This window comes from Nomascus leucogenys, chromosome 10, assembly GCF_006542625.1.
Source record: "Nomascus leucogenys isolate Asia chromosome 10, Asia_NLE_v1, whole genome shotgun sequence".
Classification (NCBI taxonomy): Eukaryota; Metazoa; Chordata; class Mammalia; order Primates; family Hylobatidae; genus Nomascus; species Nomascus leucogenys.
The window spans coordinates 54,901,941-54,908,854 of NC_044390.1; positions in this window are offsets into that span (position 1 = coordinate 54,901,941).

Here is a 6,914-nt window from a genome sequence, read left to right on the forward strand (position 1 = left end):
CTCTCTCTGTTCCCCAGGCTTGAGTGCCAAGGCATGATCTTGGCTCACTGCAATTTCTGCCTCCTGGGTTCAAGTGATTCTCCTGCCTCAGCCTCCTGAGTAGCTGAGATTATAGGCACACGCTACCATGCCCGGCTAATTTTTTGTATTTCTTAGTAGAGATGGGGTTCTCACCATGTTGCCCAGGCTGGTCTCAAACTCCTGAGCTCAGATGATTTGCCTGCCTCGGCCTCCCAAAGTGCTGGGATTACAGGCGTGAGTCACCGCGCCCAGCCCTCCTTGACTTTTGGAGTGGACAAACATTCAAACAGTAGCAGCGTGTAACATTGACTCATATACAAATCACATCAAATCAAATTACAAAGTCACCAACCATGAGTCATCTGGATACATGGGAAATACAGTATTGGGTACTGTAGCTTCCTTCTTCAGCACCACTGACATTCGGGGCTGGATTATTCTCTTTGTGGGGCCATCCTGCACCCAGTAGGGTGCAGAGCAGCATCCCTGGCCTCCACCCACCAGATGCCAGTAACATCCCCTCCCCAGATTTTCTGCAACAACCAAAAATGTCTCCAGACATTGCCTGGTGTCAGCAGTTAAAATTACCCCCCAGTTGACCAATCCCACCTGCCTATTTTTGATGGGAGGTAGAGGAGGGAGCAGAGGCCGGGCGCAGTGGTTTGTGCCTGTAATCCCAGCACTTTGGGAGGCCAAGGTGGGCGGATCACCTGGGGTTAGGAGTTCAAGACCAACCTGGCCAACATGGTGAAACCCTGTCTCTACTAAAAATACAAAAATTACCCGGATGTGGTGGCACACACCTGTAATCCCAGCACTTTGGGAGGCCGAGGTGGGCAGATCATGAGGTCAGGAGATCAAGACCATCCTGGCTAACATGGTGAAACCCTGTCTCTACTAAAAATACAAACAAACAAACAAACAAAATTAGCTGGGTGTAGTGGTGCGCACCTGTAGTCCCAGCTACTTGGGAGGCTGAGGCAGGAGAATCACTAGAACCCAGGAAGTAGGTGGAGGTTGCAGTGAGCCAAGACTGTGCCACTGCACTCCAGCCTGAGTGACAGAGTGAGACTCCATCTCAAAAAAAAAAAAAAAAAAAAAAATTAAAAAAAGTGAAAAATAAAGGCTGGGCGCGGTGGCTCATGCCTGTAATCCCAGCACTTTGGGAGGCTGAGGAGGGCGGATCACGAGGTCAGGAGATCGAGACCATCCTGGCTAACATGGTGAAACCTCATCTCTATTAAAAAATACAAAAAATTAGCCGTGCGTAGTGACGGGTGCCTGTAGTCCCAGCTACTCGAGAGGCTGAGGCAGGAGAATGGCATGAACCCGGGAGGCGGAGCTTGCAGTGAGCCAAGATTGCGCCACTGCACTCCAGCCTGGGTGACAGAGTGAGACTCCATCAAAAAAAAAAAAAAAAAAAAAGGAGCAGAGACCTCCCCCTCCACACGAGAACAGACAAAACCCTGAGTGTCGCCGGGTGCAGTAGCTCACTCCTGCCATCTCACCACTTTAGGAGGCCGAGGTGGGAGGATTGCTTTAACCAAGGAGTTGGAGACCAGCCTGGGTAACATAGTGAGACCCTGTCTCTACGAAAATATTAAAAGTAAATTAGCCAGGTGGGCCGGGCGTGGTGGCTCACGCCTGTTATCCCAGCACTTTGGGAGGCCGAGGTGGGCAGATCATGAGGTCGAGAGTTTGAGACCAGCCTGGCCAACATGGTGAAACCCCATCTCTACTAAGAAGACGAAAATTAGCCAGGTGTAGTGGCACATGCCTATAATCTTAGCTACTAGGGAGGCTGAGGCAGGAGAATTGCTTGAGCCTGGGAGGCAGAGGTTGCAGTGAGCAGACATCACGCCACTGCACTCCAGCCTGGGCAACAGAGCAAAGACTCAGTCTCAAAAAAATAAAATAAAATAAAAATAAATTAGCCAGGTGTGGCAGCATGAGCCTGTGTTCCCAGCTACTCAGGACGCTGAGGTGGGAGATCACTTGAGCCGGGGAGGTGGAGGCTTCAGTGAGCCGTGAATCAGTGCCACTGCACTCCAGCCTGGGTGACAAAGTGAGACACTGTTTCAAAACAGAGAAACAAAGAAACCCTGATGGAGGCTGTCTTCAGGATGTGCATTTCATACCCAGCGTTGAACAGATTTTTCACCACCCTCCCATGAGGTGTGAATTACTCACCCCCGTTAGCAGATGGGTAAACTGAGGCTTGGTGAGAGAAGCCAGCCGTCCGTCCGTTCTCTGCCCCCCATATTCCTGCCAAGGCTTTCCCCAAGCAGCAAAAATTATAGACCTGAGATCCCAAAATAGCTCCCAGGCAGGGACTAAACACAGTGGCCTGTGGTTCAGCCTCCAGAGAGGCAGGGATAAAATCAGAGATTCAAATCCAGTTGCCTGTAGATCGTAAACTTCAAAGAAGGCAGAGTGGTCTGTTCCCTGATGATGGGGGCATGAATGTGCTTCCCCACCGCGTGGGGAAACTGCCACCAACATCTGATGGCGAGAGTCCAGATGAGCTTCTGACGGGGGACCAGCAAACCCCTGGGCTGTCCTACTGGGTGAGGCCAGAAAAAGGCCCCTGGAGACTTCTCCGGGAGCCCCAGAACCCTTGAAATGGCACTAGGTGCAGCTCATTTCTAGGATGTGGCTCAGAGGCCATCTCCTCCAGGAAGTCTCCGGGAATGCATCCCATCTGCCCTCACATGGTCCCCTCTTCTGGCTCAGAAAAGGGTCTAAGCCATCCCTGGCCCTGCTGGCTCCATGTCACCTGGCCCGATCAGACATTGGGCTTACTTGCAGATGTTTTTTTGAAAGAAAAAAGGAAAAGACATTGCAATGAGGGAGCCCTGAGACAGAATGGAGGCTGGGGCCAGCGGGGCTCTGCAGATAAGAGATTTAAGGGGGTCATTTCTAGCTCCTCCTGCACATTGGGGTCCCTACTCTGGGAAGATTTTAAGACATATAATCCCATCGCCGGAATCATAAGAGCACATTTGGCCGGGCGCAGTGGCTCACACCCGTAATCCCAGCACTTTGAGGGGCCAAGGCAGGAGGATTGCTTGAGGCTAGGAGTTTGAGACCAAACTGGGCAACACAGTGAGACCCCCTTTCTTTACAAAAAAAAAAATATTTTTTTTAAATTAGCAGGGCATGGTGGTGCACACCTGTAGTTCAGCTACTTGGGAGGCTGAGGCAGAAGGATCACTTGGACCCAGGACCTGGAGACTAAGGTGAGCTATGTTTGTGTCACTGCCCTCCATCTTGGGTGACACAGCAAGACTGTCTCTAAAAAAAAGAGAGAGAGAGAGAGAGAGAGTCTGGGCATGGTGGCTCCTGCCTGTAATCCCAGCACTTTAGGAGGCTGTGATGGGTGGATCACTTGAGGTCAGGAGTTTAAGACCAGCCTGGACAACATGGTGAAACCCCATCGCTACTAAAAATAAAAAAATTAGCCGGGCGTGGTGGCAGGCACCTGTAATCCCAGCTACTCGGGAGACTGAGGCAGGAGAATCGCTTGAACCCGGGAGATGGAGTTTGTAGTGAGCCCAGATCACACCACTGCACTCCAGCCTGGGTGACAGAATGAGACTCCATCTCAAAAAAAAAAAGAAAAGAAAAAGAAAAAAAAAAGACTACAGTTAACATCCCCAGTAACTGGACAAGCCGATGTCAGGTGCCTCCCCATACAATGCACCAGGGAAGATCCACTATTGCTTCTATGGATCCTGCCCCAAATTCACACCCTCTACCTGGTCACAGGGAGCCATCAGGCCAGGCTGCTGGGAGATGTTCCACAGAACAACTGACTTCAACTCCACCAAAATGTCCATGTCATGAAAGGCTGGGAAAGACTGCAGCATAGTTCCTGATGAAAGGTGGTGAATGAAACAGGAGCCCCAGGGGCAATGTGTGAGTCTGGATCGGATCCTAAGTGAAAAAAGAAAAAGTGGCCATAAAGGATGTTATTGGGGAAGCTGGGGAAATTTGACGATAGTGAGCTGGGTGGCAGATGGCTGTGGTCTTCCTGAGGCCCAGCCTCAGCATCCCCATTCTGCGTACAGATGGGAGATTCAGGTCTGAGAATGCTAAGTTGTTGCTTTAAGCTCACCAGCTGGTCACTGGCAGGCCAGGGAGGATTTAGACCCAGAGCCTCTGTTCTCACCACTCCCCAAGTTACATGCCGTTTTTTTGTGTTTTTTTTTTTCTTTTTTTGAGATGGAGTATCGGTCTGTTGCCCAGGCTGGAGTGCAGTGGTGCAATCTCGGCTTACTGCAACCTCTGTCTCCCAGGTTCAAGCGATTCTTCTGCTTCAGCCTCCCGAGTAGCTGGGACTACAGGCGCCTGCCATGATGCCCGGCTAATTTTTGTATTTTTAGTAGAGACGGGGTTTCACCATGTTGGCCAGGCTGGTCTCAAACTCCTTACTTCGTGATCCGCCCATCTCGGCCTCCCAAAGTGCTGGGATGACAGCTTTTTTTTTTTTTTAAGAAATTCATACAATGTAAAATTACCCATTTTAAAGTCAGCAGGCTGTGCACAGTGGCTCATGCCTGTAATCCCAGCACTTTAGAATCTGCCCCAAGGCAGGCAGATCACCTGAGGTCAGGAGTTCGAGACCAGCCTGGCCAACATGGTGAAACCCTATACAAAAAATTAGCCGGGTGTAGTGGCAGGTACCTGTAATCCCAGCTACTCGGGAGGCTGAGGCAGGAGAATCAATTAAACCTGGGAGGCAGAGGTTGCAGTGAGCCGAGATTGCATCATTGCACTCCAGCCTGGGCGACAAGAGCAAGACTCTGTCCCAAAAAATAAAATAAAAATAAAAACAAAAATAAATAAAGTGAGTAATTCAGTGGTATTTAGCACATTCATAATATTGTGTAACCACCACCTCTATCTAATTCCAAAATACTTTCATCCCTGCCAAAAGCAGGCCTTGTCCCCATCAGCAATCACTCCCCACTCCCCCACAGCCGGTGGCAACCATGCTTCCTCTTCTTCCTCTTTCTGTCTCTACGGATTTGCCTGTTCTGGGCGTTTCATATCAGTGGAATCTCACACTATGCGGCCTTGGTGTCTGGCTTCTCTCGTTTCGAGCTCATCCTCCTTGTAGAATGGATCAGTGCTTCTTTCCTTTCTATATCTGATTAAGTACATTACTTTTTTTTTTTTTTCTTTTTGAGACACTGTCTCCAGGCTGGAGTGCAGTGGCACAATCTTGGCTCACTGCAACCTCTGCCTCCCAGGTTCAAGCAATTCTCCTGCCTCAGCCTCCTGAGTAGCTGCGACTACAGGCAAGTGCCACCACGCCCGGCTAATTTTTGAATTTTTAGTAGAGGTGGAGTTTCACCCTGTTGGCAAGGATGGTCTTGACTTCTTGACCTCGTGATCCACTCACCTCGGCCTCACAAAGTGCTGGGATTACAGGCGTGAGCCACCGCGTCCAGCCAAGTACGTTACTTTTTAAAAATCAAGGCTTTAGGCTGGGTGCGATGGCTCATGCCTGTAATCCTAGCACTTTGGGAGGCTGAGGCAGGAGGATGCCTTGGGGTCAGGAGTTGGAGACCAGCCTGGGCAAACACAGCAAGACCCCCATCTCGACAAAAACTAAAAAATAAAATTAGCCAACTGTGGTGGTGCATGCCTGTAGTCCCAGCTACTTAGGAGGCTGAGGTAGGAGGATCGCTCGAGCCCAGGAGTTGGAGGCTGTGGTGAACCATGATCGTGCCACTGTACTCCAGCCTAAGCAACAGAGCTCTCGCTCTGTCTCTTAAAAAAATAAAAAATAAGGCTGGGTGTGGTGGCCCACACTGCCTGTAATCTCAGCACTTTGGGAGGCCGAGGCGGGTGGATCACCTGAGGTCAGGAGTTCGAGACCAGCCCGACCAACATGGTGAAACCCCGTCTCTACTAAAAATACAAAAAACTAGCCAGCAGTGGTGGTGGGCGCCTGTAATCCCAGCTACTTGGGAGGCTGGGGCAGGAGAATCGCTTGAACCTGGGAGGTGGAGGTTGCAGTGAGCCGAGATTGCGCCGTTGCACTCCAGCCTGGGTGACAATAGAGAGGCTCCATCTCAAAAAAAAAAAAAAAAAAGAAAAAGAAAAAATTTAGGGCTTTGCTTATAGAAATGCAAAATGCTATATTTGGCAAACATCAAGTGATGTTTGGTTTGGTTTGTTGTTGTTGTTTTTAAATCTACTCCACAAATAGCTCCAAATTGGCTCATGCTACGAAACATCACAAGTCCCAGTGCTTTGCCACAAGCCCAGGGGCCTCCTGTGAAGGAGTCCTGGGCTCGGACGGGGCCCTGTGGGAATAATGTTTTAATTAAAAAGTCGTACAATGACAGGCTCCCAAGCAGCATAGGCCCGAGCCTGGTGGGGCGAGAGCCATGCTTGACATTCCAGGCTGGCCTCCTTGGAGCCCCGGCAGCCGCAGAAGTCCCCAAGCCGAGCCAGGAATAGTTCTGCCTTTTATTTGGAAAAAGAATTACAGGGCGAGTGGCCCAGCCCCGGGTTTGCTGCTTCGAAGCCGTATTTTTGAACACGACCCTAACCACACACTTGCATTGGATAGTTCGTTCCAGGCTAAATGCTGTCAGCTGCCTAAACACTCAGCTCGCAGCTCTAAACACAGGTTCTTTTTTCTTCTTGTTTGAAGGTCTATCCGTCTATTTTTGTGCAAAAACATATTTAAAATCTTGCTGGCTCAGGAGGCCCTAGCAGCCCAAGGCCGCCTTCTCTCTCCTCCCCCTATGTGAATCTCAATTAGACCTGCCTTGTCCTTGTGAATTTTCCTAGGTAGGGGAGCCACCTCTTGGTTCCCCAAATTTGCCCCCAGCCCATTGAGTGTGAACCTCTAGGATCGATAGGCCCGCTGGCCA